Below are 25,465 nucleotides of genomic sequence, written 5' to 3'. Positions count from 1 at the left end.
GCTACTGCTTTTGCTTCTATCGTAAGCAAACTTGTTTTTTGTTTGATTTTCTATCGAAACAGATGACAGCCGTTCCATCTCTTCCAATTCTTAATCTAATGGATTTTATTTACACTTTGAGTTGTTCCTGCTATGAAAGTTTTTATTTTCTCTGCATTCTTTGTAATTCTCGGCGTTGCCTCATTTAGGTCTGTAGCACGTGCAATATCACATGGTCTTTCATTTCGCTCAAAGCGTTTAACAATTTCATATTTTTTCTCTGTCGACAGAGGCGGACTGGCCATAAGCTTTACCGGGGAAACCCCTGTGGGCCGGAGGCCGCTGTGATTTTGGCCATAAACCATAGTATGAGGCCACTATAAATTTTCCCGGGTAAGAATTTTTTGATCCAGTCCGCCTCTGTTTATCAATATTGCTTTTCTTTTTCTCTCTGAATCTGTAGTGTCTTCACCAGGACGCTTCCTTTTCACACCTTTTAAGTATTTTACTCATTTTTAGGGAATAAAGCAAAATTACAAAACGAGGAGGCACGCTTGATATACATAAACAAAGCTGCGCGCGTGTAGCAACTGAATAAACAACTCCGTAAAGGCAGAGATACACTATTAACACCTCCTCACATTTTACTAAAGCACATTTCTGGGGTTACTACCATAAAACAATAAAAACAATTTCCAGTTGTGTTTCTGCTAGTGGAATCTGTTATAAACTGGTAGTAAACTTGATCTAATTGCATTTGCGACAAACAATTCTGATAGCTGGAATTGTGTTGGTTTTTACGTTATTATGGTGAAATGTGTTTCCCCTTCACTGATATAAAAAACAAATACATTTTCAGAATCTTCTCTTCATTCCTATCGTGTTGCATTCGGTTGGGGTGATTCTGCGTTCGACTGCCATTTCTTGTAAACACAAAGGTGAATTGTGCATAAGCGAATTCAGTTCGTGTTATATAAGATATCGTTCCCCTATTTATAAATCGTGTATGATCGAATTCGTGTAACGTAAACACGTGTTATACGAGGACTGACTATGTTTTGAATACGGAGACTGCATCTAAGAAAAAAAAAAAAAAAAAAAAAAAAGACTGAGCTTCTTGAAAGGGTTCAAAAATAGGCATGTGCCTGATATTGTAGGAAATTTTCTTTTAGTCAACAATTTGCGAGGCATTGCTATGGTTTTTTGGCTGGTGCAGCAAATAGCCGGCACCATATGGCTAATATTAATACTTGAAAAATAAATAAAATGAATTTCACTGGTTGATGGGAATGCAAGAAGCAACTTTTTGCATCTTGTTAATGCAGGGCATCTTTAACACATGACATTTAAAGTCATGTCATTTAATTGGTACATAAATGATTGAGTGGTGTTTATATACAAATTATTTTGTGAGCCTGTTTAATTTAATTTTAACAATTTAACTTTGTAATAGTTGAAATTTACATTTGAAACTAATGAGTAGTAGTTAAAAGTTTAATTCCAATTTATTAAAAATAGAATGACCTGTCTTTTACAGTACTCACCAAAACTTAGATTTTACTTTCATTAATATAAGTGAGGTTAAAATATCCTAAAATAAGCAGTATCTTTTCTGAATCATTTGAATCCCAAATACAATTAACCAAAAAATTTCACAGAAATCTGGTTTTATTTTAAAAGTGAATGGTAAAAATGTGCAATGCAAAAAAAAAAAAAAAAAAAAAAAACCTATTACTATATTTTTACAGAGATGCAGATTTTTTGAAAGTTGGTTGCTTTCTGTACTACTTAATGAAAATATTAAGCACAAATTAAAGTGAGAACTAAACAGACATCACAATAAAAGGAGAAAAAAATAAACAACTTCTGTGAGTTCTCCATACATAAAGTAGTTGTTAAATTCAAAATTGTGAAAGGAATTTCAGTGCACAAAATAAGAAGACTCAATATTTGTTAATTACAACAAAGTGAATGCATTTGATAAGAACACATCCTGAACAATAATCCACCCATGTTTAGTACCATAATATAAATTATTACTGCTACTACTAATTAAAGCATCATTTCTCGTGTCTGAAACTTGATTTCTAGCTATAGATACCAGTCAATAAATACATTGTCCCTAGGCATTATTTTATTATTTAGCTAACAGAGTATCTTGTTCAGGATAAAAATTATTTCCTCACAAAATCTCTTGTTCTCTGAAGTTATTAACTATGTTAAAAGAAACATAAACAAAATCTGTTATAAACTAGATTTTTCTGTGAAAAAATGCTGTTTTTGTACAAGGTATTTTAAAGTTTAATGTCACTAACCCATATAATTCCATATATCTCCAGTACACTTTCAGGAATGACAAATAATTTGGGCTGATATGTAGAACTGTTGAATAAGGTCAAAATGTGTTATTAAAGGCATTTTAAGTGCCTACCATTCTGCATAAATACTTTTGAACCTGAAAATAAATGTTTTTGGCAAAGTGTGGTGAAGTCCTATGGAATGTCAGCAGTTAACTTGGTGATTTACTTTAGTTCTTCAACCTGGTATTTTTCTTGGGGATATCTTAAAGAGCAGGAAAGACTCCCACTCCTTAAGATATCCCCTCTCACAGAAAAAAAGTCAAGAGAGGTAATATTTGGTGGCCAAAGTCCCTTAGAGATCGTGGAGTCTTCAGATAAAGATTTCACTGTCAGCAGTGCCACTGCAGATGTGTGTGTGTGTAGTTGCACCTGCACATCTGCACCATCTTCATGGACATACTATGCCAATATTCCACATTGTCCGTGGGCGATAAATCTCTCAAACATATCCAGATATCAGTGGGTATTGACTGTTTCTGTAAAGAAAATAGGACTATTGATACAGAAACAACAAAATTCAAAGTTAAAAAAAATTGTATATACAGATTAATACTTAATATACAGTATCATATGATTATAAATATATAATACTCTATGCTACAATATTACATATCATAAATAAATTTTTGTATCATTTATTACACACAAGACAACTTGGCATAAATAGGCTATATTTTTATGGTGACCTCAAATATGAGCAATGGTAAAACTTACAGTACTCTAGTATTAGCCATATAATGTAAGGAAACTACAGGCTTTTGCTGCACCAGCCAAAAAAAATAAAACTAGAAAAGAAAATATAAATTATATGTATTTTCTCCTCACAATTGGTAACTATCTAGTTGAACGTGTAATTCCTTCAAACTGTTAGCCTCAACTACCAGAGAAGGAAACTTGTTCCAGTAATCAATAACTCGCTGACTAAAAGAAAACTTCCTATAATCTAAACCTGTCTCACTCTAATTTATGGCCCCTAGTACTGGAATTCTTTATAACAGTGAAAATTCTGTCTTCATTCATTTTACTAACCCCACTAAGAGCCTTATAAACCTCAATGAAATCACCTCTGAGGTGCCTGGTTTGCACACTCTGTAGTCCACATGATTGAAAACTTCTTGTACAATCACCAATTTTCCAATATCACCATGTGAGTTGCCCATCTTTGGACCCTTTCAAGAAGCTAAATGTCTGTTTTCAGATGAGGTCTTCATTTTCGACACAATATTCCAAATTGGCAGTCTTACAATTGCCTTGTACAGTCGGATTATGACCTCTATCTCTACAGGATATTGTTTGATAGGACACCATGAGTTTACACAGTTTGTGTAAACTCATGTGTAAACTCAGAAAACTTCATACCTTCCATATTGTAACTTCCACACCCTTTTCTTCCTCTATTGTATTAATTTGATCCCGCCAAGTGTATAAATTATTCTGTGTAAGACCTTGAATTTTGCTGCATTAAAACACTTTTCTGACCATTCTTGAAGCCTGTTTAGTTCATCATGAAGGAGTGCTACCTGGTGCTGATCATGAATGACTCTTCCAATCTTTGTCATCTGCAAATTTTTAAATAATCTTTAAAAATTTTAGTGGTCCAGAGAACCAATCCCTGGAGGACCCACTTTTTTGATGTTTACATCAATCAGAAGAATATCCATTAATCATACCCTTCTGCCTTTCAATTCTAGCTTTATCTTATTGCTCATTTGAAATGTTGCAGAAAAAATATTGTGCACTATTTCAAATGAGCCCTCAGAAAATCTTGCCAACATCGGATATTATAGCAACAAACAAGAATTCTTGAGATGTGTACAATCATTACTTTGACCCATATCACCTATATTACTTCTCCACTTTTACTAGCAGTTTCACTGAAACCTTAGCATATCCTCAATAATACTGGGAAAAACACTTGCATCACCTTTGTTCAAATGAATATTATCTCTACAAAATAAATTCCTTCTACCTAAAAGTGTGGGACATGGTGATAAAAATTATCCCCCTAGAGCCTTGCAGACTCCCTCAAGCCTAGAGTTAATCAACAAGGCTTTTAAGCATATAATCTCTCCTATCATATCTGGGCAGAATTCAGACACACACATTCAGACCTAGCTTTTGGGGATTTTTTTTCCCAGCATGGTCAAATTGTCAGGTCATGTTCATTTAATATCATTAGTGCCCATATGAATAATGATGCTTGCTTTACCCTCCTTAAAATCTGACAATTTGTTACTAACATTAATTGTTGCTCCCTGCAAACAGACCTTGGTTCTGGTCCACCTATCTTTATTGCTAAAAATGTTACCTGTTTCCCTGATAATAGAATCTCCCCAAAAAACAATCTCCTTCAACCAGAGCTGTATGTGTTTGACTGTTCTACAACCCAAATCGAGGGTTCATCACTTGGCAGGTCATGAGATACTTGAGTATCTGATGAGCTCCTAGTTACATTTGTTTCTAGGGCAAGCACCCATTTCTTCAGTGACTCAAATTTCTCGTAGTGACGTAACTTTCTTGGTTCACGGCACCCTTAGTGTCTCAGTAATTTTTTTTTATGGGGGCTCCTATGCCAAAAGAAATACCAAACAGTTCCGTTTATTAAGTAGTTAGATCCAAACAACTTAATATTTGAAACTGTGAACTACCTTGAGCTAGTTGTTTGTTTGTTATTTGGTTTTTAGGAGCATTAGCAACTAAGGCCATATTGCTCCGGGATATGCGGTGGTTATTCCCTGAATGACCTTTCCGCATCCTCCGTATTTGGTGGTGACGGGCTCGAACCCCAGTCTAATCAAGAAGCGTGTGCTACGCACTGCTGCTCCTTCCCACCTGGCTACGGAGGCGCCTCCTTGAGCTAGTAGTTTGCACCATCTGGCAGATGTCGCGTGCCGCTGTGTTTCTCTGAAACATTTTAAATATCCCACTCCGCACCTGTGAGCTCGCTGGGGTGCTGCGGTGCACAGTTTGGGAACCGCTGGACTAAGTTTAATTTGAAATCGGTACACCCCTTACATCAGGTGCAAAGATTTGGTTTTTGGGTTGTTTTTTTAGGAGCAAATTTTTATAGAAACCATATTGCAATAAGCAGGGCCATATTGCTCCGGGTATATGCGGTGATCATTCTCTGACCTTTCCGCATCCTCTGTATTTGGTGGTCACGGGCTCGAACCCCGGTCTAATCAAGAAGCATGTACTACGTACTGCTGCTCCTGCCCACATAGGCGCCCCAGGTGCAAAGAAAAGAATCGTCAGTTGAGCTTGGTTGTCTACTAGACTGACCACATGTCACAGGCTATACAAGCAATGAATTCATGACTCATACACCAGAAAGACCTGCAGGCATTTCTGTCTGGGTCACAATGTCCTTGGACTTTGTATTGAAAGCAGATCTTGTAAAAACCATTATTTAGGTGAAATGGGAACTTAAGAAAATTTAAATTTACAATATATTATAGAATTTAAATTAACAAAGTATTACAGAAATTAAACTGTTAACAAAACTTTATCCCCTAGTGAAATTAAATTTGAGCTACCTACATTAGCAAAAAGAATTTAACAGCAGAAATACTTTAGAAAAAGGATTAAATATACAAAATAATTTAGAAATTAATTTCACAAAATTTCAGAAATAAAATATTTTTGTTAAATAAGATTTAACAATCATAGAAAAAACAATTTTAAACAAAAATTTTCTTTACCAGACACCCGATATTAATCCCCTTCAGGAGCCAAATTGAAACAAATCTGCACTTTCTGACTGCCTACAGCAGAATTCCAATAGTACTGTGTATAGGCTGAAAGTTGAGGGATGGAAGATACTTGTTAACACTGGACTTGGATTTCCAAAAATTGTAATTTTCAGGAAATATATTCAAAGGAAGGTTGTTCTAAAGAACACAAGTTGGAGGGATAAATGAGGCAAGGTTAATTTACAGTAAAACTATGAATGGATGTTGACTAGTTGGTCACATGTTTAGAGTAATTTGGAAGCAAGGTGGAATTACAGATGCTAAATAACAATAGGCCCACAAAAATATCGATAGAAAGGAAATGCAACATAAATTGAAAACTTGCAAAATATGGAGGGAGGCTGAGTGCGTAAGTTAGAAATCATTTACTTGACTGCCATCTTCTGGAGAGGGCCTAGGAGTTTGAGAAGTTTTGGAGGATACCATCTGGGATGTTTTGGAGGATATTCCCTGGTTGGGCAGATTTTTGATTTGTATAGTCAGCATCTGTCTAAAAGAAAAGTAAGCGTAAAAGAGAACTCCTAGTTTTTCTCCAATGCAGCGCAAGTAAAATATTTTATATGCTTCTGCTGAAAAAGTTAAAAGTCGGGATCATGCCCAATAAAGATAAGTCTCATCTCAAGACATCTTGTTGAAATATTTTTATGTTGTTGAGAGAATGGAAACAGAAAAGGATTTTTTTTTTTGTGAGAAATAAAAAGGATTGAGCATTTTAGAAATATTAAATTTAACTAAGTTTTCTTTTCATCACTGGAAATCAGCATTTTAGAAACTGGGAGTTAATATTTGAGAAGTAGCAATATATGCAAAATCACTGGAGCTTTTCACTCATATTCATATTGTTTTCACTGTATTTTCTGCAAAAGCATGTGTTTACAGGTCAATCTGCATAGTGATTGAAACCTGAAGTTCACAGGAAAAAAATCCTACTCACCTGCCTGAGATCAACTAACTACAGCCTTGATTGAAGATTTTAGAAATTCCTCCAGTCATTGACAGGAACCAAAACAGCTCTCTCCAAATGACTGGCAGATGGCAGTGTATTGTGCTGAACAAGCTACCATGGATGACTCACTGTATGTGAAAAGCAAAGTTATCAAACTTAAAGGTTAAATGTGCTCTCATATAAAAAATTTGTGTGCCATATAAACAATAACAGCTTGTTGGTGTTATTGTTTATATGGCACATTAGCACTGAATGCCATATTGCACTATTTACAATAGTCTCCGTTTCCAGACAGAAAACCCACAATAATTTATATTGGAGGGGGGGCTATTTCCTCCACCTGAGATCAGCAAATTACAGTCCTGAGTGAAGAAGCCTTTAAGAATTCCTTCAGCCTCCAAGTGGTAAAACCACTATATTGTCATAAAAGATGACATCAGCAGCAAAATTATGAAATAAAATTATTAATAGAGGATGAAAAGAGTGGGTAAAAATACAAAACCTTTGTGAATGCTGGCATTCTTTGAGAAGACAGATGACAGAAAGCAGTCTACTATCCCATGCAGTGAGCAGTTGGAGAGAAAACTGGCTAACAATTGCAAGAAACAGAAGGTAGACCATAACATGGAGGCTGGTTTAGAAGGCCTTTTATGCCAAATATAATGAAAGGCCTTAGAAAATTTGAGAGAAAAACTAAGTTTCACCAAACTTTGACAAGGAATTTGTCAAAAGTTGAGATGTAGAAATGGATTCTCTTGCATTTTGACTTGCAAGTAAACTTTCTCCAAGGACTTTTATCTTTATTAAAAAATGAAGATGAACCTACTGAATTGCAATTAAATTGAAATGCATATTTATTTTTCAAATATTATTTTATTTTTGTACTGAATGAAGCTTTAATGTAATTTGTTTGTCAAGAGTAACTAAAAAGCAGTCTAAAATTGTTCTTAGAAGGAAATTTAAACATACACTTATAATATAAAGCTCTTGGCAACAATATTATTGTTCATTCAAACTAGTGTGCACATGACAAGAGTGATACTAGATATCATATGACCACAAGAGGCACTATGAAAGAGAAAAGGTAAAAAAAAAAAAAAAAAAATTAAATTGAACTAAGAAAGATATATTGGAATTTATATTCTTTATATATTACTAGTTTATATCTAAAGTTCAAAAAAGTATTACTACCCTCCATAGCAAGAAAAGTAGTAAATTTTTTTTTTTTTTTTTTTTTTTGTGATTAAAAAAGTTAGTGTATTCACAAAAGCAAGGGATTGAAGTATTATCCTGAATATTTAAATGCCACTGCTACATTAAAGTATCTGAAATGATTCTTATGCTTTGGAAAGATGCAAGAATAAATAAAACCCTCTGCCCTGTTTTTGATAGAATTAAAGCAGCTTCTCCTTTAATTTAAATAGATTACAGTTTGTACAGGCTCAAAAACATCGAAATGAAGAATATTATGTTCAGTTGCATTCAAAGCAACTATATGTTATGAACAATGAAAATAATACTTTGCAAAATAAAGCTCATTAGTCTAGAGCAGTGGTGTCCAACCTACGGCCCGCGAATAATTTTTATACAGCCCGCTTGGAAAGTGAACTAAAACAGCATTTTTGAGTCGCACCACTGCTTATACAGGCATGCAAACGTCGAGCTGGACTGTATCAAACGTGTGCATGTAGTCCAGTGCAGTCATACGTACACTAAATACAGTTATGTACATGTACGTATTAATCTTTTCATATTGTGAAAGTTTACTATTTTGATATGACTTGTTCATTGTATTGAATTGTTATTAATTGGTATTGAAATAAAAAATTATCCTTAAAAATGTTCTGAAAGAGAAAAGTCTATTTGGAGTGTTGTGTTTCTAATCGAAGGTGGACAGAAGACACACTGAAAACGTATCAGTCAAGAAATTTATCTACTGTTAGTGCCAGTTATCAAGTTGCACATTTGATCGCTTTTGAAAGTAAACCGTTCAGTGATGGCAAATTTGTTAAACTTTGCTTGTTAAAAGCTGTGGAATAAATTTGTCCAAAGAAACAAATAATGATACAAGACATTAGTTTGTCTTGACAAACAACTAAGCAAAGAGTGGAAAATATTGAAAAGAATTTGATCGAACAACTTCTGGAAAGCATAAAACAAATTAAATTTTTTAGTATGGCACTGGATGACAATATTAATGTAAATGACATAGCCCAACTCCTTATCTTCACGTGAATTAATGATAATTTTGTATCAGTTGAAGATTTAGCTGATCTGCAGAGTATTCACGGGACAACTACAGGTGAAAATCGTTTTGAAAATTTTTGCCAGGAACGAAAAGTTAGGATTAAATATTAAAACCCCGGTAGGAGTCACAACTGAAGGTGCAAAAATATGATTGCTAAAAACATTGGGCGTATAGGTAGAATAACCAAGAAAATGATATATATCGGAGCTGAACCTCAAGATTGGAATTCACTGCTTTGTGCATCAAGAAGCTCTGTATTAGAATGTACGAGGGGTTTCCGAAAAGTAAGGCAACCCGTTTTCCCTCTCAATGATGTTTAATAATACAGTCAGTCCTTGTATAACACGTGTTTACACTACACGAATTCAATCATACATGATTTATAAATAGGGGAACGATATCTTATATAACACGAACCGAATTCGCTTATGCACGATTCGCCTTTGTGTTTACAAGAAATGGCAGTCGAACGCAGAATCACCCCAACCGAACGCAACATGATAGGAATGAAGAGAAGATTCTGAAAATGTATTTATGTTTTTTATATCAGTGAAGGGGAAACACATTTCACCATAACGTAAAAACCAACACAATTCCAGCTATCGGTATAATCGCAAACGCAATTAGATCGAGTTTACTACCAGTTTATAACAGATTCCACTAGCAGAAACACAACTGGAAATTGTTTTTATTGTTTTATGGTAGTAACCCCCAGAAATGTGCTTTAGTAAAATGTGAGGAGGTGTTAATAGTGTATCTCTGCCTTTACGATGTTGTTTATTCAGTTGCTACAGGCGCGCAGTTTTGTAATTGCGCTTTATTCCCTCCTCGTTTTGTAATTGCGCTTTATTCCCTAAAAATGAGTAAAATACTTAAAAGGTGTGAAAAGGAAGCGTCCTGGTGAAGACACTGCAGATTCAGAGAGAAAAAGAAAAGCAATATCGATAAACAGAGGCGGACTGGGTCAAAAACTTCTTACCCAGGAAAATTTATAGTGGGCTCATACTATGGTTTATGTCCAAAATCACAGCGGCCTCCGGCCCACCGGGAAGGCTTATGGCCAGTCCGCCTCTGTCGATATAGAAAAAATATGAAATTGTGAAATGCTTTGAGCGAAATGAAAGACCATGTGGTATTGCACATGCTACAGACCTAAATGAGGCAACGCCGAGAATTACAAATGCAGAGAAAATAAAAACAACTTTCATAGCAGGAACAACTCAAAGTGTAATTAAAATCCATTAGATTAAGGCACAAAGAACTGGAAGAGATGGAATGGCTGTCATCTGTTTGGGTACAAAATCAAACAAAAAACAAATCTGCTTACGATAGAAGCAAAAGCAGTAGCAATATTTTATTACGTAATAGTCGTAACAAATTACTTACGTATTTTATTACGATTATTTATTGTGTTTGGTAATGTTTTGGTTACAAATGTGTGTTCAATCTTGGGTGGTTGGCACCTAACTCTATTTTTCCCATAGGGCCTGTTGTTTATATTGCTGTTGTTGTTGTTATTTAGGAGCATTAGCAACTAAGGCCATATTGCTCCGGGATATGCGGTGGTCATTCCCTGACCTTTCCGCATCCTCCATATTTGGTGGTGACGGGCTCGAACCCCGGTCTAATCAAGAAGCGTGTGCTAACGCACCGCTGCTCCTTCCCACCTGGCTACGGAGGCGCCTGTTTATATTGCACAAGGGTTTCTAGGAACACAACTATCGTGCTATACGAGGACTGACTGTACGAAGTTGAAATTACACACCAAGAAATAAATGAACATGCACTACTTCTCCACAAAGTCTCCAGTTTTATTGATGCACTTGTCCTAACGATGGATCAGTTTATCAATACCAGTACCGAAGAAGTCCATGCCAATACGCAGTAACCAACATCGCACTGCCTGATGAACTTCCTCATCCATGGTGAAATGCTTTCCTGAAAGGTGTTTTCAGAGGGCCGAACAAATGGAAGTCTGAAGGTGCTAAATCTGGGCTGGGGGGAATGTAGCAGAGTTTCCCAGCGATTATGGCGCAACCACTTAAGAGTGGTGTGGGCAGTGTGCAGAGTTGCACTGTTGTGCAACAAAATCACACCGCTTGTCAGGAGTCCTGGTCGTTTGTTGTGAAATGTTGGCTTTCAGTTTTTCCAACTTTGCACAGTAAAGCTGTGCATTGAGTGTTCCTCCCTTCAGCAAGAAATCCACCAACAGAATGCCTTGGCGATCCCAAAACACTGTGGCCACGACTTTTCAGGCACTTGGAACAGTTTTGAAATTTTTGTGCATAGGAGACTGTGGACGTTTCCAGGTCATGCAGTCTTGTTTGCTCTGCCGGATAAAGTGATGAACCCATGTTTTGCCTGCTGTGACTATGCGAGATAGAAAATTCTCTCCTTCGTCGCTGTATCGCAACAGGTTCTCCAGACACATCCCTATGGTGATTGTGAAGACTATGACAAAAGCCTCTACATGCAAATGGAATGGGCAAGTAAACGTCAATGCCTTATTATGGGTGATTTCAATTTGCCTCTAATTGATTGGAGTAAATGGGAAGGAAACTCGACATGGGGAACAAAATTTTTAAATCAACTAGATGACTGTTATTTGTATCAACATGTCAGGGAAAGTACTAGAGAAAAGAATATCCTAGACCTCATCATCACACATGAATCAGATGACATAACAGGGCTGACAGTAGAGGAACCAGTAGCAGGAAGTGATCATGGAGTTCTACGGTGGATGATGACGAGAGAGGTAGCAGAAGTAAAAGGCAAAGGAATGGGTTTTAATTTCAGAAAAGGAAATTACGATGCCTTAAGGTACTACATGGCCTCTATTAACTGGGTAGATATCGCGCAGAGAATGAATACAATTGAACTGTGGTACGCTTTTAAAACATTAATCACAGATGCCTTGAATGCGTATATACCATTAAAAAAATACTCCACGAGAAGGGTTCCAAGTTGGATGAATAGTGAAGTTGCCACATTACTTGAGCAGAAAAAGGTGGCATGGAAAAGTTACAGAGCAATAAAAAGTACTGAAGCCTATAACAGCTACAAGGTGATGTGTAATAGAGCCACAGAAAAGGTTCGACAGGCAAAGGCAGTTTATGAGAAATCACTAGCAAACAGAGCAAAGAGGGGGCATAAAGAATTCTTCACATATATAAATGCCAAGAAGAGCAGGACAAACCAGATCGGACCTTTACGTAAGGGAAAGGGGATAGTAATAAATACACCAGCTGCCGTTGCAGATGAACTCAACAGTTATTTTGCATCGATATTTACAAATGAAAAGCCTTTTGTGGCAATGGGAAATTGTGGGAGCGAAGTTAAAAAATATGTAATTAATGATATTGAAATTTCGCAAGATTATTTAATGAAAAAACTTTCAAGCCTACAGACCAGTAAGGCTCCTGGAGTTGATGGAATATACCCTATAATCTTGAGAGAGGCGGCAAGCGAGTGCATTGAACCACTGAGGCTGGTTATGCGAGCATCACTAGACTCTGGGGAGATTCCCTTGGATTGGAAAAGTGCAAATGTATCTCCCATACACAAGGGTGGCTCTAAAAGTGAAGTGGGAAATTATCGACCTGTCAGTCTGACTTCAGTAGTAGGGAAAATCATGGAGGCAATGATCAAGGGTGGAATTCAGGATCATTTGGATCGAATTGAAATTCTCAAGGATACTCAGCATGGTTTTGTAAAGGGAAAATCATGTTTAACAAATCTGGTTCGCTATTTCGAAAGGGTCACTCACGAGCTGGATTTAGGGAATAATTTTGACATTGTTTATTTAGATTTCAGCAAAGCTTTTGACTCAGTCCCACATGAGCGGTTGCTTTATAAGCTGGAACAGGTTGGAATCACTGGGAAAATCCTTAGATGGATAGAAGGATGGCTTCAGGGCAGGAGGCAGAGGGTTGTGATAAATGGCTATTCCTCAGATTGGGTTGATGTAAGAAGTGGGGTTCCCCAAGGATCAGTATTAGGACCACTGTTGTTTTTAATTTTCATAAACGACATTGATGAAGGGATAGAGGGCGTGATGTCTAAATTTGCAGATGATGTTAAAATTGGTAGAGTAGTTAATGATCACTGTCAAGCTGAGCTTCTTCAGAGAGACCTAGATAGACTTCAAGAATGGTCAGAAAAATGGCAGCTGTGCTTTAATCCAACAAAGTGTAAGGTATTACACCTGGGAAACAGTAATCCCAAAATAACTTATTCACTTGGTGGAGTTCAACTAAACCCAGTACTGGGCCCCAGGAAGCTAATCTTGGGGACTGACTAAGTGATTTATCAGAAGCGTAATTAGCAAATTTTGATTAAAATTTCTTTATTGATTTGTTGCTTATTGAGTTTTCCGTTGCACGACGTGCACTGATTAGCTGCCCTACGTTCACGACGTCTGGGGTGAGCGGCTAGGGGTTTATTCCCCTGGCCGGCCAAACGGGTACTGAGTGATAGAGCGGAGAGAATTTTGTTTAAAATATTTATTTAGTTGAGTTGGTCTTAAAGACCTTATATAAAATTGAAATTGTAAATAGTTGGCAATTTAGCCTCTTAATATGTCTAGTAAACAGTCGAGCACTGGCTCTCTTTCCAAGAAAAAAGCAGAGATGATGTTGGAAGAAGAGAGTGATTTTGAGAGTGGAGAATCTGAGACCCAGGAAGAAATGGAAGATGTAGAGCTTGAAGAAGTAAGTGGAAGAACTGATAGTACTGTGGAATCTCGTGATATAGGTGGTAAAAGAGAAAAGCAGGACAAATGGACACCGGAAAAGAAAGTAGAAATGATACATAATATGAAAAAGTTGTTAAACTTTATGACAAAAAGTTCAGAACAAAGACCAATGGTAACAGGATTGGATAAAGTTGCAGAGGCACGAGGGAGATTGAGGGCTCTCCTACTGCAAAGAGAACATCGGGTAACAGGCAATGTAGCAACCAAGATTATGAACATTTGGGATGATCTAGAAATGATTATAGTAAAGTTGGAAATAGATGTACATGTTTTAAAAGCTGAAAAGAGAGACATCCAAAAGGAGCAAAAAAGGGAATATGCTACTGTTTTAAAAGAAAAGTGTGCTGTTAAACCAAGAGTGGTAGTTATTACTACGAAGAATAGTGAACATAAGTGTAGTGAAGATATCAAAGAAGACCTGATTAAAAAAGTAAGACCAGAGTTACAGAAAATTAGGGTACAAAACTTAAGAACCGCACGGGATAAAAAGATCATCCTTGAAGCAGAATCAGAAAAGGACATAGACTTGCTCAAAGATTGCCCAAAGTTTAAAGAACTTAAACTGTGTGTGGAAAAAGTAAAGAAGCAAGATCCTAAGATTCTGATCTTTGACGTGGAATTAGATGTAAATAAAGAAGAGTTAAAAGAACAATTGTGGATCAAGAATTTAAAGGATTATGGAGTGGACCATAATGTATTCCAAGAAAGCTTTAACGTAATATCAGTAAATAAAGCAAAGAATAAGAAACTAAACAATTGGATATTGCAGATAGCAGGTCCTGTCCATAAACAGCTAATTAGTAAAGGGAAAGTGTTCGTAAATTGGTCTGCTTGCCGAGTCCGCGACATTGTGATGGTGACACAATGTTACAGATGTATGGCCTATGGCCACATAGCCAAGTTTTGCAAAATGAGAGCGAATTGCGGATTTTGTTCTATTGAAGGCCATTCATATAAAGATTGTGCTAATAAAGAAAGACCACCTTGTTGCATAAACTGCAAACGTAGGAAAATAACAGCAGAACATACTGCAGTAGACCATACTTGTCCTGAGTATGAAAAGGCTATGTCCTTAAGCCGGAGAAGAACCGACTATGATTGAAACAATGCTGTACTTGGAAAGAGACTCAGTGTGAGACTACAGTTTTTAAGGTTTTAAAGAGTTAAGCTGAATTTTACCGCCAAACGTGTAGAGGTCTTCCTCCTCGAGGAAGGGGCGGAAACTGTGGTCACACAGGATATTCATTTATCTCTGTGTGACCACAGGCTAAAGACCAATTTTAAGAATCCTTTAATCAACAGAAATGCTTAGAACAATTTTGGCTGAATAACAAACAAAGTGATGATAAGTCACATAAATATAAATGTATTACAAAAGTTAAAGACTCTGGCGCAGATAGGCTATTGCCTGGGGGGTGCATTGAAGGTTCTGTTGCTTAAATGGAAACCCAGTACTGGAGGAAAGGGACTTGGGTGTTACGATACGGTCAGACATGAAATTCTCTGAGCATTGTAAACAGGTTGCAAGGAAGGCCCATGGTGTCCTATCGATGATCTATCGAACTTTTGCAAGTAGAGATAGGGACGTGATAATCCCATTATATAAGGCTTATGTTAGACCACACTTGGAATACTGTGTTCAAGTATGGAGACCGCACCTAAAGAAAGACATCGAGCTTCTTGAAAGGGTGCAAAGAAGGGTAACTCGCCTGGTGAGATCGGCAAAAGGGCGTCCTTATGAAGAAAGACTTCGAATATGTGGGTTGCAGAGTTTGGAAACTAGACACCTTAGAGGAGATTTGATTGAGGTGTTTAAGGCTCTGAGAGGCATCAGTAAAATGAATGAGGACAAAATTTTCAAGATTATAAATGATGCTAGAACTAGGGGACATAAATTCAAGTTACGGGGGGAAATGTTTAGATTGGACTGCAGGAAGTTTTATTTTAGCCAGCGAGTTATAAATTACTGGAATAAGTTGCCTTCATGGGTGGTAGAGGCCGACAGTTTGGGGCAATTCAAAGGTCATCTGGATAGTACTTTCGGCTAAGGGAAGCGCATAGGATGATAGGATTAATTTCCTTTTTATTATTTTTTTTTATTTCATTTTATTATTTCTATTTATTTATTAATTATTATTATTTATTTATTTATTTAATTTTTGTTTTTATCCTTGTTTTGTTCGGATTTTTTGGTTTTTTTTTTTGGCTGGTGCAGCATAAGCCATAGGCTTTCTTGCACCATAAGGCCGTTACTAATACTAATACTATGCATCTTGCTTTGTCCTCCTCTGACAATTGTCGGGGCACCCAGGGGCAGCACACCTTTCGAAAGCCAAGGACGTCGTGAACAGTCAACTTACTCACGTTCACTATTTGTGCAATTTCATGCAGTTTCACTTGCCTGTTTTCAAGAACGATGCCCTTAATGTGCGAAATGTTGTCTTCTGTCTTGCTCAATGAAGGCCTGCCTGCCCGATGTTGATCTTCAATGTAAACATGGCCTGCTTTAAATTCATTCCACCAAGAACACACCTGCTTCTTTGTCATATCACCTTTTCGAGCACCTGTTTTGGACCACACTCGCACAGCAGCCGCCATTTTGCAACTGGAATCTGCTGTGAGGCGACATTACTGCAACATTGCACTGGTGCTTTTTTTGAAAGTTATTAATGGGTCTATCGGTCTACCACATTTCATCTCATTCCCTTTCACCATTATTAAGAAAATAATGTGTTATCTTACTTTTCGGAAACCCCTCGTGTTAATCGCTTCTCGGCCTTTTGGCTAAGATTAAAGTGGATGGGAATGTATTGGATCTCCAATATGTTATGGATGTGATTACTTCAACTGTAAATTTTATAATATCATATGGGCTTAATCACTGTATGTTTAAACAGTTTCTATAAGAAATTGAAGCTGAATACGAAGATGTAATTTTACATAGTGCAGTAAGATGGCTTAGTCGTGGCAGTGTTATAGCGTTTCTTTAAACTTCGTCATGAAATAGATATTTTTATAACAGAAAAAGGGAAACCAATAAAATAACTATCGAATATGGAGTGGCTGTTTGATCTTGCAATTCTTACAGACATTTCTAGTCATTTAAATGCTCTTAAATTAAAACCATAACGGAAAGGAAAATTGGTCTTTGATTTGTATGGTGAAATCAAATCATTTCAGAATAAGTTGTTATTATTTAAATCCCAAATTGAGCAAGATAATTTAGTCCACTTCGAAGGCTGTATCAAGCTGAAAGAGAAAGACATATTTCACAAGAATCGTTGTCTCTCGTTATTACAATTACTTTTTGATGAGTTTGAAAGTCGATTTTCTGATACAAGATCCCATAAAAAGGGCATAAGCTTGTTTGAGAATCCATTTACTTCAATGGCTAAAAACTGCAATCCCAGCATGCGACTTGAACTTATTGATCTTCAAGAAAAAGCATAGTCCAAAAACAAGTATATGGATTACGAAAATAAACTACATACTTGAATTCTACAAGGCTCTCCCATCTGAAGATTTTCCACTAACGAAAGAAAATGGCTATTTTGTTCGGATAAACGTGTTTGCGAGCAAGTTGTTTCACTCATGAAATCAAAAACTGTAAATATTTGAAAAAAGAAACAGAATGGCAGATAAGCATCTTTATTCCGTATTGAGCATCACAAATTTTCAAAATTTTAAACAGTTATCTAAAAATATTTAGCCTCAATCATCTCATTAAATATTAAATTTCGTTCAATAAATGTTACTGTGTCTCGTACTTAATAAAATTTTCTACTATTTTCAATTTCAGGTGTATCATTATTTATTTATTTATTTATTTATTCACCTTAATATTGAAAAGTTGTGATCCTTTTCAGTAAATTTTCTAAAATGAGCATTTAGAAGCAAAAGGCATTTAAAAAAAAAAAAAAAAAAAGTAAAGTATTTTTTAAAAAACAAAAGTAAAGAATTTTTTTAAAACACAAAAGTAAGTCATATTTTTATAATTTTAATAATAAAATATAAAAAATAAATTGCTGACACAGATTTGTTGCACATAAGTGTTCCGAATTTGCATTTTTTTATATATAGCCTGGAAAAAAAGAAAATGGTAACATGAAAATAGAAACTTTCCTTTTATAGGTAACAAGATATGGAAAATGTAACATGCTAATTTTTCTCAAATCACTCAGTGCGGCCCGCAAAAGAAATCTAATTTTTGATATGGCCCTTGTACTGGAAAAAGTTGAACACCACTAGTCTAGAGAATTCAGAAAGCTTGAAGACAATATGTGACAGACAGATCACTACCTTAGTAGTTAAGAATCTTTGAATGTTTGGTACATTTTAGTCAGTAAGGATTCCAAGGAATTTGTTTCAATTTTTTTTTTTTAATACTGTGTGGTTGTATCAGACCCATTTTATACAAAAATATATTATTTCTTTATTTTTATGAGAAAGATGAAGTGTTTTATTCATACAGTTAGTCACACATAAGGAAGGTTATACAGCAGACTCTCGATTTACCGGGATCGGATTAACCGGGACACTTCAAGACTACATATTAAAAATAAATAAATAAATCAATCAACCCAAAATCTTATATAAAATTCAAGTAATAAATATAAAGGTATAAATAGATGTTTTGCAAGTTGTAAATAAGTGAAAAGAAGTGGCGCTATAAGTCGTCATTGGGAGATTAGCATACCTATTACTTGCAAACCCCGCTGTCTTCACACCCGCTCGCTCAGAAAAAAAAAGGAAACCAAATGTTTAGTTTGTTTTAGTGTGTTGTTGATTGTTGTGTTCTGTCGCACTGCAAAAGGGCAAATTTTGTTTCTTTATTTATGTCAGGGATGTCGGAATTTTTTTTTATAGTAACTATTTTTTTTTTTTTTTAGAAATCACAAAAATGATGGGCAAATGCAATAGTCGTGCTTTCAATTGAACAAAAACTTGAAATTATTCAAAAGTTTGAAAACGGTGCATCCGTTAAATCTCTAAAGAACCATTATAATGCTGGTGACCAAACCATATGCGCCATTGTAAAAAATAAAGGGAAGCATCATATTGGACACGCGAGTAGTGTGTGGTAAATTTTTTCATTTTTCATCTATCGCCATACTTTTTACGTAGGTTCAAACTTATGTTACATTATTTATATATTTTTTTTGTATGACTGAAGATTTCAGTGAAGGAGACATTTCACTATAATAGCGTAAAAACTCACAGAATTCCAATTATCGGTATTATCGCAAATGCAGTTAGATCGAGTTTACTACCCATTTATAATGACTTGCACTAACAGAAAAGCCCAATAACCCGGAAAGTGCAAATTGTTTTTATTGTTTTATGGCAGTTTGTTGTTTGGTTTTTAGGAGCATTAGCAACTAAGGCCATATTGCTCTGGGGATATGCGGTGGTCATTCCCTGACCTTTCCGCATCCTCCATATTTGGTGGTCACGGGCTCGAACCCTGGTCTAATCAAGAAGCGTGTGCTACGCACTGTTGCTCCTGTTCACCTGGTTACGGAGACGCCTTTTTATGGCAGTGACCTCCGGAAATGTGCTTTAGTAAAATGTGAGTTTTCGCCTTAACCCTGTGAAGTTCTTTCCAGAAAATTTGACTGTTATCATGGTGCTGACTAAGAGAATAAGTGATAGTGGTACTAGTAAATCTATCAAGAAAAGGAAAGCGATCGAGTTGTAGCAGAAAATTCAAATAATAAGGTTGTATGAAAATGGCCAAACATCAACAAGTATTGTGCAGAATCCAGATTTGTCAGTGGCAATGGTGAACACAATAAAGGAGAAAGACAGAAGCGGTGAAGCGATCAGCACCGATGAAGTCAACTATAATAATTAAGGCTACGAAATACATATCAGTTTTTACAGTACAGTAACATGCGTTTTTTCTTCCTTTTATGTTTTCTTATGTGCCATTGTAGCTACTTCACCGCTGTCCCCGGATATAAAGTTTTTAATCGAACTAATTAAAAATATATAACTATTTTTCTTCATTGTTCTGAGGAGATTATGTGGTTTTTGTAATTTTGGCATATTAGGGATACAGCAGCAATACTTTATTAGTCATTCTAGAGTTACGTAAAAAGTCCTGAAATGTATCTCTTACATATGTCGGGGAATTTTTTTTTACCATCTATTCTGGAAAATCGAGTATACTGTAACATATCTGTTACAGGAAAACATATCTGTGCCAGTAAAATGGGGAAGCCAGGGACAGGACAAACACAAAAAACAAAATAGATAGAAATACCTTTGCTTGTATATTGCAAGTTAAAATGGGGGGCAGTGGGTTTGTTCCCAGATAAATAGTTCAAGACAGTAAATGTATATTATCACACTTGAGTGAGATTAAAAGACATTTAGAATACCTTTATATATTAGAAATAGGAAAGATATGAACTACAAGTCAAGAAATGTATACCATAGTACACAAACAACAAAGATATTATCAACAGATCAATACTGGCAGATCCACAGGAGGTTTCAAGTCAATGAAAAGTGACTTGAAACCTCCCAACCAACTGATAATTGGTTAGGCGACTAAAAAACAGTTTAAGAGATGATGGCTGATAGTCTTCTCCAATGCTTTGGAAAGAACTGAGTTTAATGCACTGGAAATTTTAAAAGTTTTCCACTTCTTCTAGGAATGTGGCTGGATATGAACAAATTCCATGCTGAAGTGAAAAAACAGTAGAATAAGAAATGTAAAAAGGAGATAAAGCAGATGTTAATAGTAATTTACTGCCTTGGTATATGCAACAAATGGGCTGGTAAATATGGATAAACTAATAAATAAAAACCAAAAGATTGAATTACATGTTGCACAGCAATGAAACACAATACAATAAATGCATTTTTTATTTTTGTGACATTTAAATCATAGTGAAATTAAGTGTGATATAAGCATTACTGTATATTTATTTTCCCTATTTATTTGTAATGGTTGCAGTTTTGAAATTTGGCCATCCTTTCTCTAACTGAAAACATAGGATTATCATATTAAAATTTAACCCCATTGGAACAAAATTTATTAAAAATAAATACAGAATTAAAACTTGTTAGACAATGTATTGGAGATGTTCGCCTTGCTCATGGCAACATGGATTCGCCCTTTTTAGTATATTTGGGGGCACTCATATAAAAGATCATGAAAAGTATCAAATATGGAAAGAAAGCAACTGGATGAAATTAGACTTGACATAACAGAAGCTAGAACAAACACATCTTCATGCTAGTTACAGTTTATGCTTCATGATACAGTTTTTAAGTCCATTTTAACTTGTGGTGAGAAAGGCAACCAGATAAGCAATGAAGGAATTGATCAAAATTAGAACCTTCAGAAATGAGTTTTAAACACAAGGAACTACAGGTGGAACAAGGAATAAATGGAACTAACAGATGAAAGCAATGGCAAAACATTATTAAAAATGAGGAAATAAGAAAAAATGTTGGGCTAACAAATATACAATCAAGAGCAAAGCGAAGCAAACTTAAGAAGATATGGGCCCGTAGAAAGGATGTGAAGAGGGAAACCGATGATGCCAGACAGTTTTTTTTTTTCACATCGTTTCTACAGGATCACATCAGGGGGAATAATGAGAGAAATTTTATTCGTGTGGGGATTAATGATGTTAAATGCACAAAAACAAATGATTTGCTGGAAAATATATAGAAACAGACTGAAAAATGCTAAGTTAGCACAAAAGGCTTATGTGCCTTAATTCTGCCGTGGCATGACAGGAGGGATTATATGCGGAAAACTTTAAAGGCTCTACAAGGCTTTTGGGGGACTTTTTTTTTTTTTTTTTTTTTAAATTAGCGTGGTCCATACTTATAGAAGAAGGAAAATATTTTGTAGAGACAGAATCCATTTGAAACAATGGTGGGTACAACGGCTTTCTCAATATCATGTGAGGATACCTTCAGAATTTGGGGATAGTTCTACTAGTTGGGGGGGGGGGGAATTACTGATATGCATTTATCTGATAAGGAAACAAATGTAAATAACTTCAAGGGATGTTTCAGAGTAGTATGCAATTATACTTGTACACTTAGCATTAACTGTGCCTCCAGTCATGTCAGGAGTGTTGTCAATAAAATGAGTTAATTCGAAGGCCCGGGTAGCATTAGTAGAGGCATACGATGCAAGAAAGCAAGCTTATTATTATTATCATCATTAGCTATAAGGTGCAAGGAAGCCTGAGAATTTTGCTGCACCAGCCAAAAAAAAAAAAATATTCCTGAGTTACCCAGAGAGAGAGACTCAGAAGTAGAAGGGAATCACATCACCAGGAAAGAGAAGAATGATGATATTCAGCTCTACAGCTTCAGCCAAAAAAAAAAAAAAAAAGGACCTTCCCATTTCATCCATTTATTCACTCCAAACGTTGGTCTAGTTCTGCCTTGAATTTATTTAAGCTGTCAACTTCCACAACAACAGATGGAAATTTTTCCAGCAATCAACCACTTGCTGGCTCAAGGCAAATTTCCACACATCTATTCTACAACTGTCTTTCCTCAATTTGAAATCATGTCCTCTCAGGCAATTAATCTGGGCAAGAGGAAGAATCCCATCAGCATTCAGCTTGCTGAAACCATTCAAGGCCTTATACACCTCAATCAGATCACCTTGCAGGTGCTTAGTCTCCAGACACTGCAATTTGCAGAACTTAAGCCTTTCTTGGTAAGAGAACCCTTTGTTCTACTCACCAATCTCGTTGCCCTCCTCTGTACTCATTCCAGCAACTCAACATCCTAAAATGAGACCTCCAGACCTGTATATAGTACTCAAGGTGTGGCCTGACCATTGCTTTATACAAGGGGATAATCACCTCCTTATCCGTGCTAGAAAAATTCCTGTATATCATTGACAAAACACTGTGGGCTACTCTTTCAGACAGTCTGCACTGCTCAGAAAACTTCATATCTGACTGCACAATTAACCCCAGGTCTTTTTCATTCTCTACCACCCTGAGTGTAGTACCACACAGGTGATACATTACTCTGGGGTAACTGCTACCCGTATGCAGTACTTTTCATTTGTCAATGTTAAACTTCAGTTGCCACCCCTCAGCCCATCTGCTCAACTTTTCTAGATCCTGTTGCAGCTGTCATTAGTGTCATTAACAACCCTGCCAACCTTCGTATCATCTGCAAACTTCGACATTAAACCTTATATACTTTCATCAATATCATTAATAAATTCAAAAAACAACAATGGACCCAATAACAAACCTTGGGGCACTTTAATAATAACATTAGTCCACATCAAGCAGTGTCCGTTTATTACCACTGTCTGCCATCTCCCACTCAACCATCCCTTTATCCATTGCAGTAACCTGCCCTTAATGCCATACTGTTCGAACTTGTACAGCAGTCTTCCATGTGCAACAGTATCAAAAATCTTTCCTAAAATCCAAGTATATGATATCAAAATTATTTTTTGCATTCAGTTCCTTTGTGACCACATTGTAGTATCGAATTAAAATGGTTAGACAAGACTTCCCCTTAACAAACCCATGCTGTGTCTCAGCTACAACTGCAGTGTTGTCTAGATGATCCTGCAGTGCTTTAAACAATGCCTCCATTAATTTCCCTGGAACAGATGTTAAACTAACAGGTCTGTAATTATTTGTCACCCTTTGATTCTACTTTATGAATTGGTGTCATTTTTGCACATCTCCAGTCATGGGGCCCTCCCCACAGTCCCAGGAAGCTCTCATAATTATGGATAAGGGTTTGCTTACTTCCTTTGCTGCCTCCTTCAATATAACTGGATAGAATCCATCCACTCCAGGTGCCTTTTTATGTTTAACTTCGACAATTTCTCCTCCACTTTGCTCTCAGTTATTACAAAATCATTTAGCTCCCTGCCAGAGTTTGATAAACTTCTGGCATTCCCTTCCCTGAATAACTCCTCATATGTGAATGTAGATGCAAAATACTCATTCAGTTTGTCAGCTATGCCAACAGGATCACCAACAATCGAATCATCTATGTTAAGTGCAACAATCTGATTCATCACCTTCCTTCTTGAGTTTACATAAGTAAAGAACTCTTTGCTGTTTTTCTTTGCATCTTTTGACAAAGATTTATCATAATTTACCTTTAGCTGCTTTGAGACAACCTTATATCTACCACGGGCTTCTGTGTTACCATGAATTTTTATTCTCTGCCATAAGTCTCATTAGTTCATCTGACATTCATTTTGGCCTAAACCCTGAACAATATTTCTTAGTTGGTATGAAAAGCCTAGTAGCTTTCAAAATTAATTCTTTGAATGTTTACCATTTTGAATTTGCTGTTGGTAACATCATCAGTTGGTCCCACTGTATACAATTTAAAAATTGTCTCAGACCACCGTAGTCACCTTTATGAAAGCAAAAATCCTTCCCTTTACCTCTGATGGTAGTTACATCTTTAAGTAAATCCCACATCAGTACACTGTGATCACTGCCACCTAGTGGTTCCTTTATCTGCATTATCTTAATGCATGAAGAATCACTACTGATAATCAGATCAAGAGTATTACTCCCTCTGGTTGCCTCTTGAACATGCTGCTGTAGAAAACAATCATCCAAAAAATCCATTAGAGCCTTGATAGTGTGCAAGTGACCAACCCACAAGTTCCAGTCAATATCTGGTAAGTTAAAATTCCCCAATATAATACAATCTGATTTACTGGCCCACTCCATTTCTCTGTTCAGTTGTTCATTGTACTCATCAGTCATTAGGCCTATAACACACTCCTACTCTCAATTTTGCTTTCCCAGTGCTCCCATCAACACCAAACTTACTCAACATTGCACTGTCCACCCATGATAACTGCTGGATGCACCTCCTTAGATTTTGTGTTTCTTAACTAACAGCATAACTCCTCCTCCCTTCCCATCAGTGTTGTATCTAAAAAAATTTGGCCCCAATACAAAGTTTAGTGTGCCCCTCCCCAAAAAATATTTGTTTTGGTAAAAATAAAAAATCGTTAAAAATTAAACTGGAAGCAGCAGATATGCTAATACCATTTCACCTCTATTCACTGTAGTTTCGCATTTGCTTTGTAGCTAGCTAACAATAAACATGCTTCGTGTAAAAAAACTGTCATAGCCATAGTAAATTTTATCATAAACATAACTAAAAAACTAACATTTTTACTCAATTAAATTTTTTTCTGTTTTGGGCATGAGGGCAGTGGGCTCCCTTTTTGGTCGTGGGCCCTAACACACTACATTGGCATAGTTACACCACTGTTTCCTATCCTGTCTATCATTTCTGTACACATTGTACTCCCCAAATCCCAATTTTGCATTCCTTATCTCTGTGACACCACGTCTCTGATATCCCAACAATATCTGCCTTCGATGTCTTCACCAGCACCACAAATTTATTTACTATACTCCTAGCACTGGTGTACAT

General features: G+C 36.2%; 1 protein-coding gene across 3 annotated transcripts in view; it reads right to left on the bottom strand.

Annotated features, from left to right (window-relative positions):
- Positions 1-2,311: 2,311 nt before the first annotated feature.
- amx (TM2 domain-containing protein 3 almondex) overlaps positions 2,312-25,465 on the bottom strand; it is a 98,123-nt gene continuing 74,969 nt past the window's right edge. For 2 of the 3 annotated variants that reach the window (XR_016547218.1, XM_090378443.1), the window contains one exon: positions 2,312-2,815. The gene's annotated coding sequence lies outside the window, so the exon portion shown is untranslated. Of the gene's footprint in view, positions 2,816-17,529; positions 17,643-25,465 lie in introns of all 3 variants that reach the window. The other variant, XR_016547217.1, reaches the window with a different exon arrangement.

The sequence above is a fragment of the Mastigoproctus giganteus genome, chromosome 1, assembly GCF_048544385.1.
Source record: "Mastigoproctus giganteus isolate SK-2022 chromosome 1, ASM4854438v1, whole genome shotgun sequence".
Classification (NCBI taxonomy): Eukaryota; Metazoa; Arthropoda; class Arachnida; order Uropygi; family Thelyphonidae; genus Mastigoproctus; species Mastigoproctus giganteus.
This window is presented reverse-complemented; position numbering and strand designations above follow the sequence as displayed.